At 40.6% G+C, this 17701-nt stretch overlaps 1 protein-coding gene across 1 annotated transcript in view; it reads right to left on the reverse strand.

Annotated features, from left to right (window-relative positions):
- The window catches only part of DTWD2 (DTW domain containing 2), a 372028-nt gene that overhangs the window by 70591 nt on the left and 283736 nt on the right, over positions 1-17701 (reverse strand). The window lies entirely within an intron of this gene.

Below are 17701 nucleotides of genomic sequence, written 5' to 3' on the forward strand. Positions count from 1 at the left end.
TTTGAGCACTTCCTCTAAGGCAGAAATACTCAAGACTATTTCCAATACATGTTCAATACGTCCCGGATATACAACTACAGTTATTACACTTACTTAATTCTCACAACAACTTTATGAGATAGGCCTTTTAAGGAACAGAGAGGTTAACTCACTTGGCCAGAATCACACAGCTAACAAGCATCAGAGCCACATTTCAAAGCCAGTCCAGCAGTCTGATGCCAGAGGTATGTTTTAATCTACCATACTATTTTAGGGTCATTTGGTAATACCAAACTTGGATTCGGGTCCTATTTAGCCTCCTGTTTATTTCTCTAATGCAATTTTTTCAGAAGATAAACTGTGACTAACTTACAAGCAAAAAAAAAGAAAAAAAAAAAAACTTATTTCCTAGTTCTGTTTATTCTTCCCAGGAGTACCATCTTCTCGAAGAGGAACACTGGAAATAACCATACATCAGACACCTGAAGCAATCAGGCCTCAGAATGTAACACTATTAAACCATCTCAAGGTGGGTTAGTACTCAAACATTTAATGTTTCATTACTGGCAACTGTAGTCTCTCTATAACCTTCTTTGGAACAAATGTGAACATTTTTCCCCTGGAAGCATAAAGTATTATGTTTAACATGAATCGAATATAGCCCATTTTTCCTACCTTTCTTTCATCTGCAACAATGATCTTGAAATATAAAATGCATGTGCTCACTAGGGAACTGCCGAAAATTAATTCCCAGCAAGTTTTGTCAATGACTGTCACTCACTTTCTCCCTTAAAGGATTGTTCTGTTGTGGCACAGACACATCATTAAGCATTGCTGTGAAAAGAGATAGATAACACATTCCTATTTTGCAGGACTCCAGTCTGAGGGGAAATCAGATTTTGCTTAGTATTGTCATAGTTGCATAATTGCCCTTAAAATCCAGCTGTGAGTCATGTTCCTACGCGCAGTTACACGCGACCCAAGTCTTTTCTGAGCTGAGTGCACGAATACTCTTTCCTCCGGCTCATCCGTGTGACAGCTGCTCACAGACTCGCCATTGGTCTACTTCCATTCATTTGCTTCACAGACAGCTCTCTGTCTTTGATCACACTACATCGCTCCTAGCTATGTTCTCCTTGAGGGAAGGAAATCCATAGTTTATTTTATATGTGTCATGATGTTTTTATATAAACACTATGCCCTCAATAAATAATAATCAAAGAGTAAATTGCTTAACTGGACTCACAATGCATGGTAATGCATTCCCGTATTTTTCTTGTCCAGTGATATTTTGCTAAACATAAGACAGAGGACACACAAGTGTCTCATTTCAGCCTGCCAGATGATAGTTATTTAAAAATATTATCGCTACCAACCTTAGGAAATAAACTCGGACTGCAAAGTTTTCAAGGTACCCAAGAGAGAGTCTGGGAGGCAGACAGGACACTGTAGGAGGGAAGGGTAGTTATAAAGGAAGGGCACCCGGCACGTAAGGAAGCAATGGGCCTGGACGTTCTCCACCTTCACTATTTGCTCAGGAAAACACAAAGAATTTTGTTGTCTCAGTAAATCCAGAGCTTGTGAACATTACAAAGGGTACATTAAACCATTTAGCTGTTTCATTAAAAATAAGGAATTGCACTCAGTAATAGACCCCAGAAAATGGCAGAGAGTTTGATTTAATCTAAAAGGACTGTCACTCAAGTATTAATTGGTCAGCTGTAAACAAAGTCCAGAATTACCATCATCATCCCAAACACCTATTATAACATAACTACAGACCCAAACACAAATTGGTTGATAAAATCTGCTTAAGCACAGAATATTCACTTTGGGAGTTGAGGCCCCCCGGATTATTCTAAAACCCTGAACATCACACACATTCTCTGGGAGATTAGCTCTCACACATTCCACAAATTACTGAAGAGCCTTCTCTACCTTTCCCAGAATTCAAGATGGCGGGAAAGCTGAAGAAAATATGGACCATAAACCTTTGCTCCAAGCCCTGACCCACCCAGCGAAAGTACCAAGTTTATTCACAAAACACAAAGGGATGCGGTTTGATACTATGTCATTGCCAGTTTTTGATATCAGGCAAGCTTCAAAAAGTCCATGCACATCACCGCAATACTTACCAACAACACACACACCATTTGGAGGCCCTGGTACAAATATATCTGCCTTAATGAATAGGAAAAGCATCACAGAATCTGAGAGCCACCTTCTCCTACTCCCGTGTCGGTAACAAGACAGGGAAAACCACCTGAGACGGGGACTCCATCCGGGTCTGAAGTCTTAAGGGCAGATCCATAGAGGAACATCAATCCCAGTTTATGGCAGAGGGCAGTAACTCACCCAGCAATACTGCCAGCAAGAGGAAAGCTGAACAGTTAATTACCAGGCTGGCCTTTGAACCTAAGGGGGATCTTAATAGACAGAACTAATTAAAATCAATACTCATGTGGTAATCACAAAAAGAAGAAAAAAAGGGCTCAAGATAAATTTTTAAGTAGAGGGCAACAAGCAGTCTCCATTCTTCAGGCCGATCTTGGGATCTGGTTTACCAGCAAATGTGTACCAACAGATAGTCTTTCTGGAAATGCCTAAGCAGAGGTGGGAAAGTCATCATACACACGAAGCCCACCGGAATCATTTCCTGAGCCTCTGGATGTGTGGTCAGAGGTGGTCAGGGACACTGCATTTGTAAAGACGGGGCCATGCTAACATTAACTGTTCTGATGCCGAATACAGGAAAACTGGACACGGACACCTCTGGCTGTGTGGCCTTGGAAAATTTATTTAATTTCTCTAGGCCCCAGTTTTTTCATCTGTAAAATAAGCAGAGAAAAACAGATGATCTCTGAGATCCCTTCAGTTGCGTGATTTTGGAACACTGTATCTCAGACATGCAGATAGGAGCCTAGAAGAGATGTTCAAAAAGAACAATACAAATAATGGGTCATACCCTTTTTTAAAAAAATAATGTTTCAGGGTGCCTGGGTGGCTCAGTAGGTTGAGTGTCTGACTTTGGCTCAGGTCATGATCTCGTGGTTCATGAGTTCAAGCCCCACGTCGGGCTGGCTACTGTCAGTACAGAGCCCATTTCAGATCTTCTGTCCCCCTATCTCTCTGGCCCTCCCCCCTCGCTCTCTCTCTCTCTCTCAAAAATAAATAAACATTTAAAAGTAAATAACGCTTCTTGTTCTGATTTTCCTTGAAAACAGTGGAGTGTGTCACACTCTGTTCTTTGTTAATAGCTTTCCCACCTTCATACTAGTGTGTGACCTTCAAGAGAAATGTGGAGTTCGGTTTTGTTTTCAAAAAAATCTTTGGCAAAATGATATATGGAAGCTTAAAACCATATCCCAAAACTTGATTATAAAACCATATTCTCGTTTCTGTCTAGATTGTTGTAGCACTGTTCATTCTTGGGCAGATCCCGGTAAAAGGCAAATCTTCCCAATACAGCAAAAAATGTCCTCCTACAAGATTCCAGCGTGGCTGAAATAACATTTCAGCTCTTTTCCTTTTCAATTTAATAATATGTACTAATGCCAGCCAAGAACAGCTCTACATGACCATGGAACAGGATGATAAGAAATAATTCTGACACAGTGGCTGTGAGTGGCAGAAGGGAGAGAAAAAAAATTTTTACTGTGTTATTTATCTTTTAATTGTTAATTTTTTAATTGGTCATCCATATTCATAGTCAAACATTCAGATGAGACTAAAAGGAAACAGAGCGAAAGTTAAGTCTCCTTTCCACTCCTATCCTTTAATATTCCATAATTGGATATGCCCGCAGGGATAGCCACCATCATTAGTTCCTTATGTGGTCATCCAGGGATACAAGTGACATGTATCTATAGGACTCTATCTTTTTAAAGCAAAAATTTCAGCATGTTTTATCAACGGTGTATCTTCTTTTTTAACATAAATCTGAGATAGTGTGCCTTTATCATTACCTGCCTTATTATTTTAAAGGTACCCATTTAATTTTATGGATAGACATACTTTATATAATTGGTTCCTTATTGACGAACATTTAATTTGTCCCCACTCTTGTGCCATTACAATCACTGCTTAAGTAAATATCTCAGGACATAACATTCTGTGCATGTGTGAATGCATCTGTGGGATAGACTAGAAAGATAGGATTGTCAGGCCAGAGGTATACGCATGTATGATTTTGAAAGCTATGGAAAATTGTCTCTGAGAAGGTTATATCCATATACATTCTCAGAAATAAAGGATGAGAGTCCCCATCATATATTATTGAATAGTTTTAATATTTTACCTACATGAGGGATGAAAATTTTTTCTTGTGTTATTTTGAAATCCACTCAGTATGAGGAAGGTTACCATCTTGTCTTGTGAACAACATCTTGAAGCTACCAGTGATAACCAGAAGAGTGTCTCTTGCAGACCTACAGCTACAGGGGCTGAAAGGAACCAGGGGTCCCAGCTGTCGCCCTCTGCTCCCAGCCAATGACCAAGCATGGCAGGGACACTGGGGCAGGTCTGTTCCATGAGACTTCTCCGAGGGCGACTTCGGTCAGGGACTCTCCAACAATCCTGCAGGAGTTTCTTTACATGGTAGAGTGGCTTAGGACACTTTTGCCCGAACTTTCTTTCACTTAGCATCACATTCACATCGTGGTCTGAGAACCGCCCGGCCTCTCCCAGCTCCCTCTCCATTTCCTCTCAAATGCATTCCATCTCGCACATGTAATCCTGTCTTGACATCCATGTCCCAGAGGATCCGGACTAAGATGTTAACTGTTCATGTTTGTATAACACGTTATGGTTCTGCTGGAGTTTTCTTTAGTGATTTATAGGTGTTCAAAGTTACTGTAAGCAATACTTCTACCAAATGTTTTGACACTATATAAAATGGATCATGGCCTGTCCAGCTTCTGAAAATTTTTTTAAGACCACCTGTTTTATAGTTTTGTTATGTCAGCTTCCTCTTTCTAGGTCCTAATTTCTACATGAGATGGGATATGTCAGGTTATGGTATGGGAACAAAATCTCGATGCTTTAGCACAAGTTTATTTCCTGGCTCACACAACATGTCCAATGCAGCTCAGCAGAGGGACTGTGCTCATGACTGTCACTCAGGGATGAAGCTGACAGGGCTTCATCTCAGCAGGCACTGCTATGAGCACAGGAGACAGAAGGAAATGTGGAGAACCACATTCTTTACACCTCTGCCCGTAAGGGGCACATAGCACATCCACTCAGGTTATATGGAGCTAAGCAAGCCACAAGGCCATGGTTAACATCAGAAACGGAGAAGCATAATTATCCACTTTCAAAGGCAAGGAGAGCTGGACACTCTTGGTGCACAGGACTCTAATGACTACAACACTTACTGTCTCTATGCATTCTCCCCCCCTTCTCTTCCTCCTCCTCGTCACCTTCCTCACCCCACTCCTCTTCTTCTTCCTTTTTCTCCTCCATTTCTTCTCAGCTGACTCTCCCTTCCAAGGCTTCCCTGCAAAAAGTCTTGAGTTGACTTTCATATACCTTCAGCACGCCTTTCTATGCCAGCCCCAAGTTCCCTCTCCTTATGCCAATATGCACAACCTTGCAATTCACAGGCAAACCGAAGTGTGAGAGTTCAGTAAGAAGTGTCCAAAGTTTGTATGGCTAGGCTGGAATGTGACTTTTTAAAGGAAACCTGCAGTTTGGTAGTTGGGTCAGATTCCTGAAAGGAAAGGATTCATGCGTCCACTGTATGAGCCCAGGGTGACACGACTTCCCGTGTGCACAGAACTTATGTCCCAACCCCACATGAAAATCTGGGTTGTCAGGGCTACCCTGCCAAATCCAAAGTGGTGATTTAGGACACATTTACTGACAGATGCAGGAATCCGCACAAATGGATGCCTCAACGGGCCAATCACAGGCTCACTGAAGTGCTTTAGTTATCACTTTCAGCCAAAGGCAGTTAGGGCTCAAGGTAAACTAAACGCGTTTGGCAGAAATGCCATCTGGTTCAATAAGATCTCACCATTCCAGGTGGCCTGTTTGACCCAAGGATTAAAAATGTCCCACTTAACTTTGGGGAAAGTGGTTTCCATTCAACTTCTAAAATTTTTATCCGAAGAAATCCTATTACTTATAGCACTCCCTTTAGATCCATGGGGACTTGGAAACTTTGCAATTATATTCATTTGAACTCAGCAAGACATGAACTTCTGAGGCCCCTGCTGTAGATTCCACAGTTTAGCCTGGGAGACAATGTAACAATACCATTGTTTCAGGCCTTTCAGACCAAGGACAGCCAGCGCCAGATGCCAAGACAAATAATTCAGGTGCTAGTCACGGTAAGATTTTTAGAAATTGAACTTCTCCAAGATAGGATTTCCACAACCACAGAGTTTATTAGTTGGGCCAGAGGGCAGGTAGAATGTATCCCAAGTTAATCTTCTGTGACTCAGATGTCCACCCGAGCACCCAACATCCACAGATTTAACATTCCCATCAATCTTACCCCAAATTGTGTCAAATATGTCAAAGTTGAAATATTTTATAAAGTGTTCCAGTTAGTCAAAATTAACTCTTAAAAGACTTTGGACAATACACTTCTAAGCACTAAGCTAAAAACCATCAAAACTAAAAACCACCCATCTTAACTCCCCTTCCCACTCCTCGCCATCACCCCCACTCCCACCACGCCACCGGACCAATTTAATATGAAACCCGCAAACTCCTCTGGCCTTACTCAAGCGAGTTCTGAATTTTATAATCATCTTCCTTGATTCCCCCCCACTTCTGGGCTCCCAGCCAGAACGTGAACAAGAAATGTGAAGGGTCACTTCCTGAGGTGAACGCTAAAAGTTTTTCAAAGTGATCGTGGGTGGCTTGGACTGCCTCAGCTTCAAAACCACTTTTTCCTGTTTTCATGCTTGATTTTGTGTGTCACTAACCAGCGTGTGGGAGAAGTGAAATTCTTTTAGCTGTGCTGGGTGCAGCCTCTGTTCCTCCCAGCTCTTTTCCAGTCCGCTCTCTGCGGGTCAGCTTGGCCTCCGACAATGCCCTTCAGTTTCCAGAATTAACTGCTGCCATATTCAAATCCAGGTAGCAAAACTTCACAGTCCCTGCATGTAACAACCCTCCATCCTGAGAATCTGTGTCCACAGAAATGGGCTCTCCCTAGTCCTGAACTTCTAGCCCTTACCTCTATTACCCTGAATAAGACTTGTAAAATAAAGTATTTAATTAAATAAATCCTTTTGAAATTTTTCCTCATTTCTTTAATGAAACAAATTTATTTTTTCTAGATTTATCTGGAAAAATAATCATGACTACACATCTGGTATTTCAATTTCTGTAAACCCTTACTCCCACTATATAGACACATATTTTCATTATATGTATTTGAGACCGAAAACTCCACACTAAAGAGACTAATTTTTCTTAGATATTTTGTCTATTATTTGGATGTGTGGTGATCAGAAAGAGGAAGGATATATGGTTAAGGCACTAAATTTTGTATATTCAGTACTGCTATAAGTGTGGTGAACTCAACAGAAGAAATCGGAAAGACAGAAGAAGGGATACTTTTGCTACTCAATAATCCTGCTGATCTAAAAGAAGAAAATAAAAATACCAAGAAACTCAATATTAAGTCTACTAAATTTTATTTTAAACAATATTCTTAGCCTCTCTATATTTTTTAAGACATTCAATTAAAATAAGATGTAAAGAAATACAAGTGTCTGGACTGCTATTGCTTTCATTTACTAAGTCTTAGCAGCCAGTGACAAATTTTGTTTCTCACCTTGGGTTCCTACTACAGGCTTACACAGACTCCTCTTTTAACTTGCCCTGAATTCTTTTTTTGTTGTTGTTAATGTTTATTTTATTTTTGTGAGAGACAGAGGGAGAGAGACAGAGAGAGAGAGACAGAGAGGGATCAGGGGAGGGACAGAGAGAGAGGGAGACACAGAACCCAAAGCAGGCTCCAAGCTTGGAGCTGTCAGCACAGAGCCCAATGTGAGGCTCGAACTCATGAACCATGAGATCATGACTTGAGCTTAAGTCGCTTAACCGACTGAGCCACAAGGCGTCCCTTAACTTGTCCTGAATTCTTAACTTGAGACCAAATGTTCCCAGTGGTCCAAGGCTCTAGTACCTCTCAAACGGTTTTATAACAAAAGCCCTTACCAATTATTTTCATAATGTGAAAGCATCCTTCTCACCAGCTCAGTGGTTTTGATTTTGAAAAGAGACCTGGCTAACTTAAAAGGAGTCCTAACTAAGGTGTTAAACCACCTTCATGAGAAATGAGAGCTTAGGGGCTGGCAGGCGCACCTGCCGCGCTGTTACTGGAGTGAGCATGAGCAATGAATGGCCTGTCCCCACCTCCCCAATTCCCTACCCCACCACCACCACGCCCCCCAGTGGTAGCCACGCAGAATGCAGTCTAGTGGGCCTGCCTCCAAGCGCTGGCACCCATGCTGTTAGCATAATACCATGCTCTTAATTAGCTTCCCCACAACGCCAAGCTGGACATCCTTTATATGGGAAAGAGAAACACTGACGCCAGATAGTAATGCCCTTATAGTCTTTTATGTGAAATCTCATGGTCACCATTTTTATAAGCACAGGGCCATCATTCCCATTTCTTGTCATCTGTTGCTGGTAGCTAGAGCTTGGTCTTTTTCTGGTTTAGACTGAGTAGGTCCTTGCTCACCACCATAAGCAAAAGATTAGATACACAACTGCTTTCTGTAAGAGTCTGGAATTGTTAGAGCAAGCTTTCCAAAACTTAAACCTTCAAAACATTGAGTCAGGAATTGGAAACCTCTAAACAGTGACATGATGATCTCAGCCCCACATGGGGACTCCCTGAGCCCTTCCCATTAACATTTAGATATGACTGGGAATATTTCTCCCCTACTCCCAACGTTTCCCTTCTACAAAGGGTGCTAATCAGAGTAAGCCCTGATCATTTGCCAGCCCAGACTCACATTACTCCTAGAGACTGAGAAATTTGGGGAGCATAAGAGGCATGCTCACCCCATCCTTCTTTGGTAGACCGGGCTTCATCTGAGGAAAGCATACATTTTCCTCTACTCCCCCATGGCATAAACTGTGCAGGGCCTACCTCTGCAGGGAGAAGATTGCCTCACTTTAATGCTGACTTGAATTGAATGGTTAAGTCTGCCTAATTTTGGTGTTCAAGATTAACATGACCATGGAGCTAACAGACTTTAAACCATATCTGCTATATTTTGTAATACTTTGGTCTCTGCATTTTCTGGTGTTTTCCCCCCAACTTGTCTAAAAGATAGATAAGAGAGAGGTTTTGTTTTGTTTTGTTTTGTTTTGTTTTGTTTTGTTTTTAATGGGGAGCACAAACTTATGTGAACAACATATCATTAGGACTTTAAAGGAAAATATGCATGTATTAATAGGCTTGGAGACTTTACAGATGCCTAGAAATAAATATGCATTGTTATATTCTAATGAATTAGAAACATTCACTTGAAGGAGATCCTCCACAAATTCTGGACTATGCTATAGACATAACTCACCATCAGGATATTGGAAAATCAATAATACTAGACAGATGATCCATATTTTAACCATCGTGCATTACAGAAAACTAATATGCAAAAGAACCAACTTAACAGAGATGGCACTTTCCCACAGCTACAGTTTCAAAAAGGTAGAAGTTGTAATCCTACCTAGAAGACAGTAGCAGATAAATCAGAGATCTGATCACCTAATGTCTATTCAAATATTAACTTTTTAAGATGCAGGTTAATGGAATACTACTTGGCAGTTAAAAAGAATGAAATCTTGCCATTTGCAACAATGTGGATAGAACTAGAGAGTATTATGCTAAGTGAAATAAGTCAGTCAGGGAAAGATAACTATATGCTTTCCTTCATATGTGGAATCTCAGGAACTCAACAGATGAGCATAGGGGAAGGGAAGGAAAAATAAACTAAAACCAGAGGGCGGCAATCCACAAGAGACTCTTAAATACAGAGAACAAACTAAGGGTTTGTTGTTGGGGGGCAGGGGATGAGTTAAATGAGTGATGGGCATTAAGGAGGGCACTTTTTGAGATGAGCACTCGGTGGCATATGTAAGAGATGAGTCAGTGGGTTCTACTCCTGAAGCCAAGACTATACTATATGATCTCTGACTTTAATTTAAATTTTAAAAAATTATGGCAAAAAAAAATTATCCTTTCTAGGACCTTCACTGTATTCCTTGAGTCAGAATAAGCCAAGATGTTTTTCCTCAGCCCCTTCCCAAGACAGCCATCATCCTTTCCCCCTACTAGTATAACACCTGCTTTCCTGGTTGCTCAAATAGTATTTCTCAACTTTCCACCATCTGGAGAGTGACAGGCAATGGAGAAGTTGTTAGTTGTTTAACTTTCTACTATGGTGGAATTGCTTTAAATTCCACTTTTCAAGCTCTGCCATCTAACCTTAGCGTCACAGTTCCCAAACCGTGCACCAAGGTGCCCTAGGACACCACAGTGATCTCGGGTGTTTTAATTTTTTGAGGAAAACATTATGATATTTGATATCTTTCAGACACAACACAAATTCCTGGCTTGAGATAGTGCATATTGTTGACATTAGGTCACACTATATTATTCTTTTTGATGATGGTCACATCTCTGCAAAGCTACAGTTTGGGGCAGTTGCTGAAATAAACAGCAAGTATTTTATGAAAATCAATATGCAACTTGAAGTCTGATTCCAAAGTTTGAGAAACTGAGAATTGCCAAACAGACATACATATCCCATTAGTAAGTAATTGTGGTTTTTTGAGAATTTTTTTTAATTTTGGGGGGCACCTGAGTGGCTCAGTCGGTTGACCATCTGACTTTGGCTCAGGTCATGATGTCACGGTTTGTGGGTTCAAGTCCCACATCAGACTCTGTGCTGACAGCTCAGAACATGGAGCCTGCTTTAGATTCTCAGTCTCCCTCTCTCTCTGCCCTTCTCCCGTTCATATTTTGCCTCTCTCTGCCTCTCAAAAAATGAATAAAAATGTTAAAAAAATTTTTTAAAGAATATTTAAAAATTTTTTAATTCATGTATATTATTTTTTCAAACATCTATTAAGTTGTTTAGTATAAATACGTGTTGTTTGGACCTAAGTACTTAGAGTGAGAAAATTTAAAAAAAAGAGATTTCAGGGGTGCCTGGGTGGCTCAGTCAGTTAAGCCTCTGATTTCAGCTCAGCTTATGATCTCACGGTTCGTGAGTTCGAGCCCCATATCAGGCTGTGCTGACAGCTCAGAGCCTGGAGCCTACTTCAGATTCTGTGTCTCCCTCTCTCTCCTCCTCCTCCCCTGCTCACACTCTGTTTTTCTCTCTCTCTCAAAAATAAATAAAACATTCAAAAAAATAATAAACAAAAAAACAAACAAATAAATAAGAGATTTCAGCTTCAGTAAGGAAACATCCCGCTATGGATATTTTTATCTGTTTTTATTTTAAAAAACACTACAACAATGTGAAAAATCTAAAAAGTATTATATATCAAAAGATATATGCTGTGACCAACCCCCTCCAAAAAAGCTCCTTTTAAATTTATAAAACAGTGAATCCTTATGTAAGAGAAAGTAATTAGATGCATTCTCCATTTTATGAGTCTGAGGAAGAAATAAGCCAATGAGAGATAAACATGCACCTTTGATGCTTTTGAGAAGAAAAACCAGGGAGAAGATGGTCAACTCTGATGCACAAACGATGGGAGAGCCACAGGGGCTACAGCTGGCGTGATATCTATCCCCTGAGACTTATTTCTAGTCCTTGCTTCTCTTCAAGGTCACAGTTATATGTGCCACTCACACAGCTATAACCATGGTCCACAAGGAGTGATTAATATCCCTTCACTCTGCCACATTCCTCCCTAAAGAAACTATGCCTGCATCTGTGGAAGACTGCATCCTGGAGCCAAGCACTGGGGTCCAGAAAGCAAAGAAACTATTTCTTCCAACTGTTCCTATCTTTTTCCTTTTGTCCAGGTACCCAATGCATAGCTTTCTATTCTTTTAAGTTCTTGGGGTTAAGAAAATCAAATAACTTAAGGAAATCAGAAAGAAGCTGTAAATGTATTCTCTTGTCCACAAACAAAAAAATCATCCTGCAAATCTACCCAAGGCACAAAGATTTCCAAACCCCTGCCCGATGTCACCAGAGGTCAGGGCCCTTAATCACATTCTGCGGCAGTTACCGTCCTGTTTCTATTCTCCAGACTATTGTTTTCCCTTCCTTGATCAGCTCGTTGTCCTTGTCCCCAAAAGCTGCTCTCCTTTTATCAGCCCTCATCCTTGTCAATCTGCAAATCATAGCCCTACATTACAATCTTGCTTCCCAAATTTAACCCTGATCCTCTACAAGCATTCAAAATCATCAACTGAGTTCTAACTCACAGAGTATTCATAACTGTTAGAAATTTTTAACATCATCGTATAATCCAGCCCTTGATTCTTCAAGATGAAGAAAACAAGTCATATTAAATGATTTCCCTAGGTCCACATGGATTTAGAGAAATCTAAGTATAGAATCTACCTCTTCTGTCTTGCTATAGGTCATAGTATACTTTTTTTTAAAGTCTCTGAAATAAGCATAAATATATACCAAATATTAATGCAGTGTAGGTAGGGATCATTAAATGATGTCTGACCTCAGGGTTTTAAGTGACTTCAGTGACACCCCACAATGGACACAGCCCATTCCTCTGAGTGATCAGGGCCACACCACCCTTTCTGGTCAGGGATGTGCTGGAGTGTGTGAGAAGAGGATGGATGTACACACGGAGTAGGGCAGTCTCTGTATCAAGCAGGTACCTCTCCTGATGGAAGCAGTGCCCTAGATTTCTAAATGAAATCTTCCCCGATGTCCATGTACAGGAGAGCCGCCCTAGTCTTTATGTGCAAACGTGGGCGGTGCGCCCTCTAGTGACAGCTGTCCAATCTGCAGTACTAGATGAGTTGGAACGGCGACCCTACTTTGAAGCTCCTTTGAGGTTTCCACGATGGAAATCTTTCCATTCCGAACCTTTTACAAAAGTGCCTATGGTCTCATGGGCTCAGAAACACCAATCAACCGTATCTCTTTGGGCTGTGCTGCTAAGAAGCTGGGGCCAAACGTCATTCTCCTACCAGGACCCAAGTTCTCTCATGCCAACTTAGGGGATCTTTTAGGTTTAGGGAAAATTCATCTCCATTATATTTATCTATGACATTTTTTCTATGCCTGTTAATTCCTTTTTATTCCTTATTTCTGAACACATACTAAAAGAATACATGTGAAATGCCTATAAAAGAGTTTGATACACAGTAAGCACTCAACAAGAGTGAGTTGGTATTCTCTCTTTAGTCTTTCATAATAGGCCTTAATAGCACATTATTCCAAGATCTTGAATCAAAAATGTTGAGATATTATTATTCATCAAGAGCTATTAGCATTCACTAGCTTTTTACAAATAGTAATATCTGATGTTAACTGAACATTTACTATATGTATGCATTGTCCTAATTGCTTTATTATTAACTCATATATTTCCCAGATCTATAAATGTTGGTACAATTTTTATTCCCCTTTTAAAGATTAGGAAACTGAGGCACATAAAAAATACATAATTTTCCCAGGGCAATGCAGCTAGTACATACTGGAGTGGGACTGTAATCTATGCAATCTGTTTCTAGAGCTCACATTCTTAATTATCAAATTCAACAAACTTTCCAAATTCCTCTTTACTTGAAGGCAGAAAGAACTTATACTTTACATTCACATAGAGAAACAAAGAATGCAAAGAACAAAATGGTTAAGCTCCATTTTCAAAGGATATTCTTATTAATGCCGGCACATTACATACATGATGTATCCCAAAGTATTATAACATATAAAATATACAATTCCACTCTATCATATTTTGACAATTCTAAACATAAATTTATAGTTATAATAAATGTTAATCCAACAGTAGATTAACAATTATTTTTCTTGTGGCACCTAGTGGTTCAGTCAGTTAAGGGTATAACTCTTGATTTTGACTCAGGTCATGATCTCATCATTGATGAGATCGAGCCCCACGTCAGGTTCCATGCTGCCAGGCTCCAGCACGAAGGGTGCTTGGGATTCTATTCGCTCTCTCTCCCTCTCTCTGCTCCTCCCCTGTGCTCTCTCTCTCTTAAAATAAATAGGTGGACATTAAAATAAGTAAATAAATAAATAAGAAAGCCCATCTCATTTATTTTTTTTAATGTTTATTCATTTTTGAGAGAGAGAGACAGAGACAGAACGTGAGCGAGGGATGGGCAGAGAGAGAGGGAGACACAGAATCTGAAGCAGGCTCCAGGCTCTGAGATGTCAGCACAAAGCCTGACACAGGGCTTGAGTTCACGAACCATGAGACCATGATCTGAGCCGAAGTTGGACGCTCAACCAACTGAGCCACCCAGGCACCCCAAAAGGCCATCTCATTAAAAAAAAAATACAATTATTTTTCTTACCTTCTTAGAATTCGTAGTGTTACAGAATTCATACTTTTACAATGTTTTAAATGCATATTAATTACTGAAAAAAATTATTTCTACATAAAATAAATTGCTGTGGGTGGTTTTGCAAACCCTTTAAGCCTTCCACTTCTCCTAAAAGAAAAGTTAGAAGTGAAATTATTTCCCAATGCATATTTATCACAGAAAGTTTTATGCTTAAATGATATAATCCAGTACCTAGAGTCATTACTTTGAGAAAAATATTGATTTTAACTGTAAATTCTTAGCATCAGAAGCATTAATAAGGGTTTAAACTTATTCACTTAACTCTGTCATGATCTGATTAACCACAGCTTTAGAAACATACTTAATTGTATGTATTCTAATATATTCATGACACCTAATTCTCCTATTAGACCTAAATACATGCCCATAAGCAAAAATGTCGGTCAACTTGGACAGGCATAGGCTACCTCCCATGGACATTTGCTACCAGCGAGTTGTCCAAATAAGGTCTGCCCAGGGTTCACAGTCCAAACAAGTGTATGTGCATCAAGTAGCGATGTCACTTGGGTCTCTCACTTTTGCAGATGCCAACTGGCCCCACAGATGTCATGAATCCTAACCTGTGTGTGCCCCTTCTCCAGAATCTCTTCAGCCTCCATCTGCTCTATCATCACTAGCACTTAAACATGCCAGATGCACTTCACCTTCCTACCAGCAGGTGTGTAGCTCAATGAGGTAGAACTCTCCAGTCACTGAGGACTCAAGGCTCTTCTCCCTAACAGCCCCAAACCCCAAAACCCTCCTGTCCTCACCTGCTTTCCCTCTGCTCAGATGCTCACAATTTCTACATGTATCACTGGAAAGGCCACCTAGCCTCCATGACTCCAGTCCTACCCCAGTTGACACATGTACAGAGTGATAACCCTTTTCAATGAAAACATCATGAAACTAACACCTGCACAGTTTTGAAAAAGAAAGAAAAACTTCTGCATTATGGAAAATATATAAGGAAAAGTGAGTCTCCAACTTGCCACATCCCACAACCCACTTCCTAAAGGATATTTTTTCTGTATCCCTCCCCTATATGTTTTCTTTCTCTTTTAGCATACCTGCAGACCAGTGTTTGAGTTCGCCTTTCTGGTCTTAACCACAACTACCAGGGATGGGAGGGTTGATCTGATGAGGGAATGTCTGACAGCCAGGATGGCTATTCCTTCAGAATGAACCAATGGTGCCAATCGTCACTGTTCAACATCTTACAGATTTCATGTCACGCATGGGACATTTTCAAATGACAAGAATCACCTTTTTCCATAGGAAGCAATCTCTCAGCTGTAACAAGGGATCATGTGAACATGAGAGGCTTTTTCCTAGAGAGGCGATATTCACAGTAGTTAGGTACGCAGGCTCTGTAGCCAGACAACTGAGGTTTGAGTCCTGGCTGTATCACTCATGTGCTGTGTGATCTTCAACAAGTCACTTAACCTCTCTGTGCCTTGGTTTCTTGTTTATAAAATAGGAATGATACCAATATTATCTATTTCATAGAGCTGACATGATGACTTAATGAGTTAATATTTGTACTGTGCTCGTAATAGTGCCTGGTACATACTAAGTATTATTCAAATGCCTATTAAGTAAAATTTAAAATAGTCCATGACACTAATTATATAAACACATATCCTGACTCAGTGTGTTTCCCACTCAGCTTTACTTCCAGTTCCTCCTCCACATCCTATCTTTGTCAGTAGTGGAACTACATGCAGAAATCACAACTTACTAAGTTAATCATTTCATTTCATGAGTAGAATTTCAGTTTAAATCTTTAGTATTTGGATTTTAAATTAAGTGCATGATCAAGCATTAATGGTGTGATGATGGTTAACTTTAAAATCGGTAATATTCTTACAAAGAAAGTTTCATTCCTTTTGAGGCCGTGAGAAATTATTTATTATGTATTAAATTTTTGCTCTGCAAAGCAATAGCAGATTGATGAGCTGTTGGGGCCTGAATTATTCTCGAGGTTGAAAGATGCCTTTTGGTTGTATTAATCACCTAGTCCAGAACTAGAGTAGACACGGGAGAGTGCTGCTTCTGCACAGCCCAACCCAGCCCATACCGGCTTGCACTGGGCGAAAGTAGATTCCTGTCCCTGCAGGACTGGGTAAACCAAAGGCTCCCTATCCACCCTGTCCTCACCCATCCTGCAGAGTCCATCAAGGTCCCTTGATTGTAAGAGTATGAATCAAATAGTAGATTGAAGTTTAAAATGTCATTTTAAGCCAAATAAAAGCCCACTTCTCATCCTGAAAAATCCTTGTATAATGAATGCCCCTCTCAGGAACACAGCGCCACACCACTGACCTCACTGGGCTCTCATTCTTTCTCTTCCTCCCCATCTCCTCCTCCATTGGACTATCTCATATGGTCACATGTAAGGAGAAACTGCCAGCACCCCTCACACCTTTAAGTAAATGACTATTTCAAGAAAAGTATTAAATGCTGGCTTTAAAAACTGAAGCACGGAGGGGTGCCTAGGTGGCTCAGTTGGTTAAGCGTCCAACTTTGGCTCATGTCATGACCTCATGGTTCGTGAGCTCAAGCCCCACATCAGGCTCTGGGCTGACAGCATGGAGTCTGCTTGGGATTCTGTCTCTCTGCTCCTCCCCTGCTCTTGCTCTCTCTCTCTCTTTCAAAATATATAACCTTAAAAAAGTTGACGCATGGATACTTTCTGACTGGTAATTAACAATTTTTACAGAGAGATGACACTCATTTTTCATTTATGTAGCACTAAACTAGACTCTGAGAATACAGGAATGGAGTCTATGTCGTGCTAGGAGGGACAGACAAAACACATTATCAGACAATAAATAAAATGTGCCCAGTTATGATGAAATTAAATGATGGCATCCAATGAAAGTCTAGAGCAAAACAGAAGAGAACCTATTGGGGTTTTCAACCTTGGCCAGCACATTAGAATCTCCCCGGGAGCTCTTAAACCTCCCAGTCACACCTCAGATGAGCTAAAGAATGTCTGGGAGGTAGGATCGGGTACCAATTTTTCAAGTTCCCCCAAATGACTCTAAAGCATAGCTGAGGGGCGCCTGGGTGGCTCAGGCGGTTAAGCGTCGGACTTGGGCTCAGGTCATGATCTCACAGTTCCTGAGTTTGAGCCCCACGTCGGGCTCTGTGCTGACAGCTCAGAGCCTGGAGCCTGCTTCA

This window comes from Panthera tigris, chromosome A1, assembly GCF_018350195.1.
Source record: "Panthera tigris isolate Pti1 chromosome A1, P.tigris_Pti1_mat1.1, whole genome shotgun sequence".
In the NCBI taxonomy this organism is placed as follows: Eukaryota; Metazoa; Chordata; class Mammalia; order Carnivora; family Felidae; genus Panthera; species Panthera tigris.